Below are 10,248 nucleotides of genomic sequence, written 5' to 3'. Positions count from 1 at the left end.
GAATTGTGATTTAAAGATATATACCAAATTGCTAGCCTCCCGCCTTCATTTGATAATCCCCTCTCTTGTCTCTCCTGACCAGGTCGGTTTTGTGGCTGGCCGGGAAACCAAGGATGGTACCTGCCGAATGTTGAATCTCATTAGGGTGGCGGAAACTGTCGGGCCTTCCCAGTGCATTCCTGTCGTTGGACGCTGAGAAGGCCTTTGATAGGGTACACTGGGGATATTTGGGAAGTGTTCTTAGGAAGTTTGGTATGGAGGGCCCTATCCTTTTGGCGATTTTAGCCATATATTCCACCCCATCTGCCAGAGTCCTAGCCTCTGGGTTTGTATCTACCCCCTTTTTGATCACTAATGGGACGCGACAGGGATGCCCACTATCCCCCATTATATTTGCATTATGCATGGAGCCACTGGCGGAGAAAATCCGTCTTAACTCTGATATCTTAGGTCTGATGGTGGGCCCGGCTGCTCACAAGATCGGTCTTTACGCGGACGACGTCATCATAGCCTGTGTGGACCTGGAGCGGTCGTTTTCGGCCGCCATGGTTGAACTAGAGGAGTTTGCGTCAGTATCCTATTACAAACTGAATGCATCCAAATCACTGGTATTCCCTGTCGCGGTCCCTTTGGTCACCAAAGCTGAATTAGAGAATAAGTTTCCCTTTCGTTGGACTGATCAGGGTATCCCTTACCTTGGTATAACGCTTACACACTCTCAACATATCATAGAGGCGAACTATACTGCTTTATTCAGACAGATAAAGACTGAGCTGGACACCTTACATCTGTTTATGACCTCCTGGGTGGCTAGAATTAATATTTTCAAGATGAAAATTCTCCCCAAGATATTGCCTGGGTGCGCTGGGTGCTGACGCCGGCCCTGGAGATGAATATTCCAAAACAAGTCTTGCAAAAAGAAAAAATGATAGAATTTCTGCTCTTTCATTTAATGACGCACCACCCCCAACAAAGAACAATCAGACAATACAGTAAAGAGGCAGCAAAATTGTGTATTTAACACATACAATCTTCTTACTAAACCAAATCTTCATATGGCTATATTGATTGGAGAATTAAAAAGTTATCGCTTTAGGAAAGAAGGAAAAGGGTTAAGTGACTGGGTGTAACTACAACATTGCTAAGTATTGAGTAATAGAATAGACACTTCCAGTTTCGTTTCTTCCTTCTTCTGTCAGCCATGGTGTCTGCTGATCTGAGAGACGAGCTGCTCTGCTCCATCTGTTTATCTACATTTATGGACCCTGTAACGCTGAGATGTGGACATAACTTCTGCCGGGTCTGTATTGGTCGTGTGCTGGATACACAGGACAAGTCTGGAGTTTATTCCTGTCCTGACTGCAGAGAAGAGTTTCAGGAGCGGCCGACACTGATGAGGAACATAAATCTCCATAATATCACGCCAGCCTTTCTAGAAAACACCGGCGATTGTCTAAACGCTGTGTCTAACATCATGTCCTCACTATATCTGAAACTGAACCTGTCAAAGACTGAACTCCTGGTGTTTCCTCCCGCTACTAATGTACCTATACCCGACATTGCCATTTCTGTGTGTGGTTCCACTATTACTCCCCAGCAACAGGCCCGCTGTCTTGGGGTCATACTTGATTCCGAGCTTTCCTTTGCCCCCCACATTCGATCACTGGCTCGCTCTTGTCATCTGCACCTCAAAAACATTTCTAGAATTCGACCTTTTCTTACCTTTGACTCTGCAAAAACTCTTACTGTTTCTCTTATTCATTCTCGTCTTGACTATTGTAACTCTCTTCTAATCAGTCTCCCTCTTACCAAACTCTCCCTCCTCCAATCTGTCTTGAATGCTGCAGCCAGGATCATATTCCTCACCAATCGTTACACTGATGCCTCTACCTTGTGCCAGTCATTACACTGGCTACCCATCCACTCCAGAATTCAGTATAAACTTATTACCCTCACCCACAAAGCCCTCCATGGCTCAGCACCACCCTACATCTCCTCCCTTGTTTCAGTATACCACCCTACCCGCGCCCTCCGTTCTGCTGATGACCTGAGATTAGCATCCTCAATAGTCAGAACCTCCCACTCCCGTCTCCAAGACTTTACACGTGAAGCACCAATTCTTTGGAATGCACTTCCCAGGTCAATACGATTAGTCCCCAATCCCCACAATTTTAAGCGTGTCCTGAAAACGCATTTATTCAGACTGGCCTATCGCCTCAACACATTGACCTAATCTATCCCTGTGTGGCAGAGCCAAAAGTTTTACCATAACCAGGTTCCCCGCATCATGTTCCCACATGCTTTATGCCTCCATTAGCCCTCTGTGTCTGTACTGTTACACACTTAACATTATGACTGGTCCATACAATTCAGGGTAACTGTTACCACCCACCTTTCGTGTCTCCCTCTTTCCTCATAGACTGTAAGCTTGCGAGCAGGGCCCTCACTCCTCTTGGTATTTGTTATAATCTACTGTATGTGATTATTGTTATGCTGTAATGTCTATTGTCTGTACAAATCCCCTCTGAAATGTAAAGTGCTGCGGAATATGTCGGCGCTATAAAAATAAAATTTATTATTATTATATTATTATTATAATGTCGCAGAACGTTTCCTGATTACTCAGCAAGAACAAGAGGAGATCACCGGGATCTGCTGCACTTACTGTGTGGACTCTCCGGTACCTGCTGTTAGATCCTGTCTACACTGTGAGGCTTCTCTGTGTGATAAACACCTGAGGTCTCACCCCAAATCAGTAGAACACGTCTTATCTGATCCCAGCACTTCTCTGGAGAAAAGGAAATGTTCTGTCCATAAGGAACTTATAAAGTATTATTGTACTCAGGATGCCATCTGTATCTGTGTGTCCTGCAGTTTGGCTGGAGAACATTGGGGACATCGGGTGGAGATGCTGGATGAGGCCTCAAAGAAGAAGAAGGAGAAACTGAGAAATGTTCTCCAGAAACTGATCACAAAGAGAAAGGAGACTGAGGAAAGAGTCCGGAGTCTGGAGGAACGCAGGAGAAAAGCTCAAGAAAAAGCAGCTGGAGAAGCCGAGAGAGTCACTGCCCTGTGTACAGACATCAGGAGACGGGTGGACGACCTGGAGAAGAAGGTCCTGAGTGAGATCTCCAGGCAGGAAAAGGAAGAGTCACTGCCACTGTCTGCTCTGATCCATCAGCTGGAAATAAAGAAGGACGAGCTGTCCAGGAAGATGAGACACATTGAGGAGCTGTGTAACATGACGGATCCACTGACTATCCTACAGGAACCAGACACCGGTGACTTGTGTGATCCTGAGGAGGAGGGAGGTGGTGAGGACACAGGGGATGTGATAAACAGCCCCATGATGGAGGTGACCTGGATGTGGCTGTGATCTCACACACATTACACACATTATGTGAGGTAATATCAGGTATAAGGAGCGGGATCTATGTGGAGGGTCCTGCAGACATATTACTGGATGTAACCACAGCTGCTAATAATCTCCTTATATCAGACGACCTGAAAACTGCAACCTGGACACGAGAGGAGCAGAATCGTCCAGAAACAGCAGAGAGATTCCAGGGTTATAATCAGGTGATGAGCAGGAGGGGATTTACCTCAGGACGACATTACTGGGATGTGGAGAGCAGTAGATCAGGGAGGTGGATGGTGGGGATGTGTTACCCCAGTATAGACAGGAGGGGGCAGCAGTCAGAGATTGGAAATAATAACAAGTCCTGGGGTTTGTGGAAATATTATAATCAGTATTCAGTGAGACATGACAGTAAAGAGATCCGGTTACCTGACAAGATCTCCAGTGATAGAGTCAGGATCTGTCTGGATTATGAGGTCGGGCAGTTGTCCTTTTATGAGCTGTGTGACCCCATCAGACACTTACACACCTTCACTGCCACCTTCTCCCAGCCCCTTCATGCTGCATTACTTGTAAATATCCCATCATTTTTTGGTGATACCTGGCTTAGAATCTGCAGCTGAAGAATAATTGCTGTAAGATATTTGCCCTGAGACCGGTGATATCACAGGGAGGGGAATCTGATTGGCTGAACAGCAGTTAATATAACAGGTCATGTGATCTGTGGACCCCATTATGGACGACCCCCCAGGATCATTACTGTTATTAGTTTTAGGGGAGGTTCACAAAACCGTATAAAAAATCATCCAGAAAAGTGGGACGATCTTTTTCTCACTTTCCTCCCTGTACAATTTGTTTTTTTACAGCAATTATTAACCATTTACAGTTTCCTGTGTTACTGAATTATAATGTATCCGTACAAATCAGATCCTATACCGTGGCGCTGTATGGCATCACATTTTATTTTTATTTTTTTACTCACCCATAGACTTGAACAGATGAGTCTCACCCGATTTCCACAAGATACTCGCACATGCTGGGATATTTTTCACCTGCCGACATTGTTCCTGGCGCCATCTGTTATTTTTCACCAATATAACTTATACCAAAAAGACCGTCTGGAGAACGACCCTCAGGGCTCCTGCACACGACCTTATACTTCACCCGACCACACTTGGGCCAATGTTATTCCATGGCGCAGAGACTCCCCGTTCATGTCTATGGGTGTGCAAGAAAAAAAAATCACACGTCACAATATAGCGTCCGATCTGCAGGGGCGTAACTACCACGGCCACAGCAGTCGCCAATGCGACCAGGCCCGGGGGGAGTCAGGGGCCCGGCAGGCATATCTCCCAACCGTCCCGATTCTCGCGGGACAGTACCGTTTTTGACCCCCTGCGTCCTGCCCAGGAGTCTATTTTTCCGCACTGCACTGAGCTGTCACGCCCCCCATGCACCCCATCCTCGCCCTCCCGCAGAGACCCACTGCACTGACAGCAGACGCTCACAGCCTGCAATGATGTCGCTAGGCTGTTTTCTCTAATGTGCGCACAAGACCTGTGATGAGGTCACAGGAGGGGAGGAGTCAGGGGTCACATGATCAGGGGCCTTGGTGTCTGCAGGACTCTGCTGTGCTGGTTGTCATGGTGCTGGATGAGGGGAAGTGTATGTGTGGGGTCAGGAGGGGTTTACAGGGTGGATGTAGCAGAGCCGCGTGTGTACGGAGCGGAGCCGCGTGTGAACGAGGTGTATGGAGCGGAGCCGTGTGTGTACGGAGCGGAGCCGCGTGTGAACGAGGTGTACGGAGCGGAGCCGTGTGTGTACGGAACGGAGCCGCGTGTGTACAAGGTGTATGGAGCGGAGCCGCGTGTGTACGAGGTGTATGGAGCGGAGCCGCGTGTGTACGAGGTGTACGGAGCAGAGCCGTGTGTGTACGGGTTGTACGGAGTGGAGCTGTATGTGTATTTTGGCATGGGGAGGCCCCATTTGAAAGTTCGCACCTGGGCCCATAACGTTGTAGTTACGCCACTGCTGTAACAGGAAACTAAATGGTTAATAGCTGCTGCTGTAAAAACGAATTGCAGACGGATGATAAGTGAGAAAATAATGGTTCTACTTTTCTGGATGAAACTGACGATTTTTTATACTCTGGTGTGAACCTCCCCTTAGGCCACGATCACACGATCAGTATTTGGTCAGTATTTTACCTCAGTGTTTATAAACCAAAACCAGGAGTGGGTGATAATACAGAAGTGGTGACGGGTTTCTATTAGACTTTTCCTCTGATTGTTTCTCTCCTGGTTTTGGTCACAAATACTGAGGTAAAAAACCTCACTGAATACTCTACGTGTGAACGTGGCCTGAAAATAAATTGCTCTGTGTCCCCCTTATTTAGAGATCTGCTTTACTTTTCAGGGCTTGTTTTCTACATAATGTAGTTTTATAGCTGCCATTTTCGGGTCTATACAATATTGTGATCACTTTTTGACTGATTTTTTCAGGGAATTGGGTGACGGGAAAAAATTTGATTTAATTCCTTTTTTTCTTCATGATGTTCACCGTACGGGTGAAATTATTTTATTTTTTCAACAGGTTGGATTTTTGTGGACGCGGGAATACGAAATATTTTATATTTTAAATTGTCATTGTTTGTAACTGGGAGGATACAATATGTTAATTGTTTTTTGTTCCTATTTTTTATATCTTTTGTTTAGTTTTTCCTTCTTTTTCAGTCTTGCAGCCGTTTGCTCGCTTGTACTATATACGGTATAATCTCAGGATTGCTGTATACCGTCACTGGCAGTTTCCTATGAAGCTCAGTCACAGTCTGGGCCTTACAATAGGACCGAGGGTGCAGAGACGCGGCCTATACATATCGCACCTAGTGAGGAATTGATAAAGTGTAACAGGAGAATGTATAACTGCTCATCATACAATAATCTGTGTGACGGCCTTATTCCACCTTTCTGTCTCACAGGACAAGGGTTGTCGTTATGTCCCGTGTTGTCACTTCTGGGATATTTCTGGTTTTCTATCATTTTGGAGATTGTGTTTTTCCTGTAATCCTCACACTGTATTATATCTAATGTAACCGCTCGGTATAATAAACTGTCCTCCCCTCCTGTAATATTACTACTCTGTCACGTGTCTCCTTGTGATATAGTGGGGGCTGGAGGCGTAGATGTAGGGGGCTCACGGGCAGCCATCGCACCAGTGCCAGAAGAAGAAGAGACGATCCGGACTCATGGAAGAGTCAGCAAATCCCATCCGCCCCTGATCTTGCCTGAAACTTCCCGGAAACTGGCGATTCCTAAAGGTTTTGTTTATCCAGGAGGCCGGGAACAGGTCGTGTCTCCTGACTTTACAGTTCTCTCTATTAGGATCATCTCTTATTGGCCACTGCCCACTATGGAGGCCATAGTACAATGATATGGTAATGATATTATGGCAGGTGCTCCACCCTCCCCCGATATTATAATGGCGACCTATCCTAAGGGTATGTGATCATTATAAACATACAGTAGTGGACAACTCTTTATACCCAACGTTTCTTTCTATAAATCCCCACATGCTCTATTCATGGCGTTTGTCTCCCATTGACGTCAGTGGAAAATAACATGTACAGAACCGCAACGATTATTTATCAAAAAACTGTTCAGTGGCCATTATAGAGATATTCTCATCTTACACATGAGGAGGCAGAGCAAGGGTTAACAATTTTAATTAACAATGGTAGATAAACCGTTAAATGAGGGAATAAACAGTTCAATTTGCAAAGGATATGCAGAGTTAAGGAACAATGAATCAGGTAACGGCAGTTCTTGTGAACCATTTAACGTGTCAGAAGTTCCTCATACTGTGAATTCTGCTGGAAAGTCAATAGCGCCAACAACGGCTGGCACGGTGCATATCCAAGAAGGTCCTGTAGGCAACAAGGATCCATCTTCTGGCAGCAGCGGTCGGTCTCCGGTACCTTCTGCTGATCCCCTAGTCCATAAGTTGATGTGGCCGACAAAATTAAGGCTGCAGCGTTGTCCGAGTCCAACGTAGACCGGCAAGTATAAACTGGCAAAACAGGGCACAAGTGTCTGTCCCGTGTCTGGTCTCTCTTATATGGCATGTGCGCTGTACTCACAGACATGGAGCGTACGGCACCTTTGGTAGCCACCAGGCACACTGCACTTCTCTTTCTCAAATCCCCGCTGGTGACGGTGGAAGTAACCGAATGCAGGCCTGCATGGCACAGGTGCTCTAGGGACAGAGCACTCCCCTCAGCCTGCTGCATGCCGCCTGCTGCAATCCATCGCAGCATCGGCGGTTCAGAGTGCGCTGCCTGCCTTGCTGCTCACGGGGGCCTCTGCAGCTTCGCACGCTTTTTCTCTCAGCTTCTGGCCGGGTTCCTGACTAAACAGACCCCCTCTTCCTGGGTCATGGGGCCTGTCCGGTCCCCTATTTCTTCCTCCAGGAAACGGGACGCAGCCTCGACAGTTCCGGACCCAGCGCAGCACAGGTACCCGCAGCCCGGTCTTCCTTACAGAGACACACAGGGCCGCCATCAGGGTAATACTAGGTATTGCAATGTGATGGTTTATCAGATAGCACTCGACCCAATGTTATACTATGGGGCAGCACATATCTGTGATTTTTTTTCCACAGACCAAAATGGTCTGTGGAAAAATAGTCTGCAGTGGGCCGGAGTCACACATAACATATGAAAAATTGGTCCGTATTTCACAGCCGAGAATCGCAGAAATGTTCCCTGAAAAGTGATCTGTATGTCATCCGTGTGACATCCGTATGGCGAGATTTTCTCGCCGGCTTGCAAAATGGATATCTAATGAAACCCATCCCTTAGAAAAGCCAGCAATTCAGTGCGCTATACTGTAAAATCACACTGACAGGTTAAAATAGAATAGATAGAATACATGTATACACATAGTATAGGTGTATATATATATATATATATATATATATATATGTCATTGACACACACACATATATATACAGTATATTTATATTTCATGCAGAATTAGGTAGCAGAATAGCCGATAATTCAATTGTCGGCTTCTGTAAAATCAGTACAGAACCCAACAGGATATGAGACTTAGTTTACATACAGTAAACCATTGTATATCAGTTATATTTACAGTTAGGTCCATATATATTTGGACAGAGACAACATTTTTCTAATTTTGGTTCTAGACATTACCACAATGAATTTTAAACAAAACAATTCAGATGCAGTTGAAGTTCAGACTTTCAGCTTTCATTTGAGGGTATCCACATTAAAATTGGATGAAGGGTTTAGGAGTTTCAGCTCCTTAACATGGGCCACCCTGTTTATAAAGGGACCAAAAGTAATTGGACAATTGACTCCAAGGCTGTTTCATGGACAGGTGTGGGCAATCCCTTTGTTATGTCATTCTCAGTTAAGCAGATAAAAGGCCTGGAGTTGATTTGAGGTGTGGTGCTTGCATTTGGAAGGTTTTGCTGTGAAGGAAACAAGCGGTCAAAGGAGCTCTCCATGCAGGTGAAACAAGCCATCCTTAAACTGCAAAAACAGAAAAAACCCTCCGAGAAATTGCTACAACATTAGGAGTGGCAAAATCTACAGTTTGGTACATCCTGAGAAAGAAAAAAGCACTGGTGAACTCATCAATGCAAAAAGACCTGGGCGCCCACGGAAGACAACAGTGGTGGATGATTGCAGAATAGTCTCCATGGTGAAGAGAAACCCTTCACAACAGCCAACCAAGTGACCAACACTCTCCAGGAGGTAGGCGTATCAATATCCAGCAGTTATACTTGGCATGGAATTAACATTCATCCTCTCTTTCTTCACACAGGTAATGAACTGACCCACCCTGCATGTATTTACTCCATTCACTGCCAGCAAGCAGCCTGAATGGTAATGAACTGACCCACCCTGCATGTATTTACTCCATTCACTGCCAGCAAGCAGCCTGAATGGTAATAAACTGACCCACCTTGCATGTATTTACTCCATTCACTGCCAGCAAGCAGCCTGAATGATACAACTTCCCACCTCTGTTGCCTCTACTTCTCTGCTGCAATATATCCAAATGGTACAACTCCATACTTCTGCTGCTTTACCATTTTGCTGCATATTTTAATGTGCTTGCTAAAGCTTTGGTATAACTCATTTGTTGCACTGTATGTAATACTTACTGCTTTAGATCCATGACTGGGGCCTCTGTAGATCTTATCAGGTGAAAGGTGCTATAGCAAATTGACACATCTTGGTCTAGTGCCTTTGATCATCTAACCATCCCCTGGTGTGCTGGCCCCAGCTGCCAAATTATACCCAACCAGCTCCAACAATCCCTCTCTCCTGACCCTGTAGTGTGGCCTATATATGTTGTAGTTGCTAAGGGGAAGCACGCAGTGTGGGGTACAGCACGCAAGCATCCCATAAGCAAAGCATCACAGAAGCTAAGCATCATGAAAACGGCAGTTATACTTGGCAGTCAGTCAGGGCAGGAGTCAGGTAACCCACACTTTGCTCTCCCCCTCAACCATGTGCTTTATTTTTATCCTCCTGTGTTCCTTTGCCATCCACATTCACCACCCTATCCCCCCTCCATCACGACTCATACACATCAGCCCCTCTATACTTCCCTCTCCCATGTACAGCTCCCATGCACTCCTCACCTTCCTGAGAAAACCTCAGCCCATCTTGCCCCAACACATTGCAGACAAAAACTACTTACAATTCCAACAACTATTTGCTCTTTATCTTCCTACTCCTACTGATTTCAGGGGACATCTCCCCCAACCCTGGTCCACCATCCCCCAACCTCAACCCTACCTCATATCGAAACCATAATAATCTTATTTACATTACTTGCACTCCCTCATCTCCATCTTTT

At 45.8% G+C, this 10,248-nt stretch overlaps 1 pseudogene; it reads left to right on the top strand.

The window, feature by feature from the left end:
• Positions 1-1,133: 1,133 nt before the first annotated feature.
• LOC141083452 (E3 ubiquitin/ISG15 ligase TRIM25-like) lies at positions 1,134-3,981 on the top strand (annotated as a pseudogene).
• The last annotated feature ends 6,267 nt before the right edge of the window (positions 3,982-10,248 follow it).

Source organism: Dendrobates tinctorius, unplaced genomic scaffold (assembly GCF_039654945.1).
Source record: "Dendrobates tinctorius isolate UK_male_01 unplaced genomic scaffold, ASM3965494v1 ptg000020l, whole genome shotgun sequence".
Classification (NCBI taxonomy): Eukaryota; Metazoa; Chordata; class Amphibia; order Anura; family Dendrobatidae; genus Dendrobates; species Dendrobates tinctorius.
This window is presented reverse-complemented; position numbering and strand designations above follow the sequence as displayed.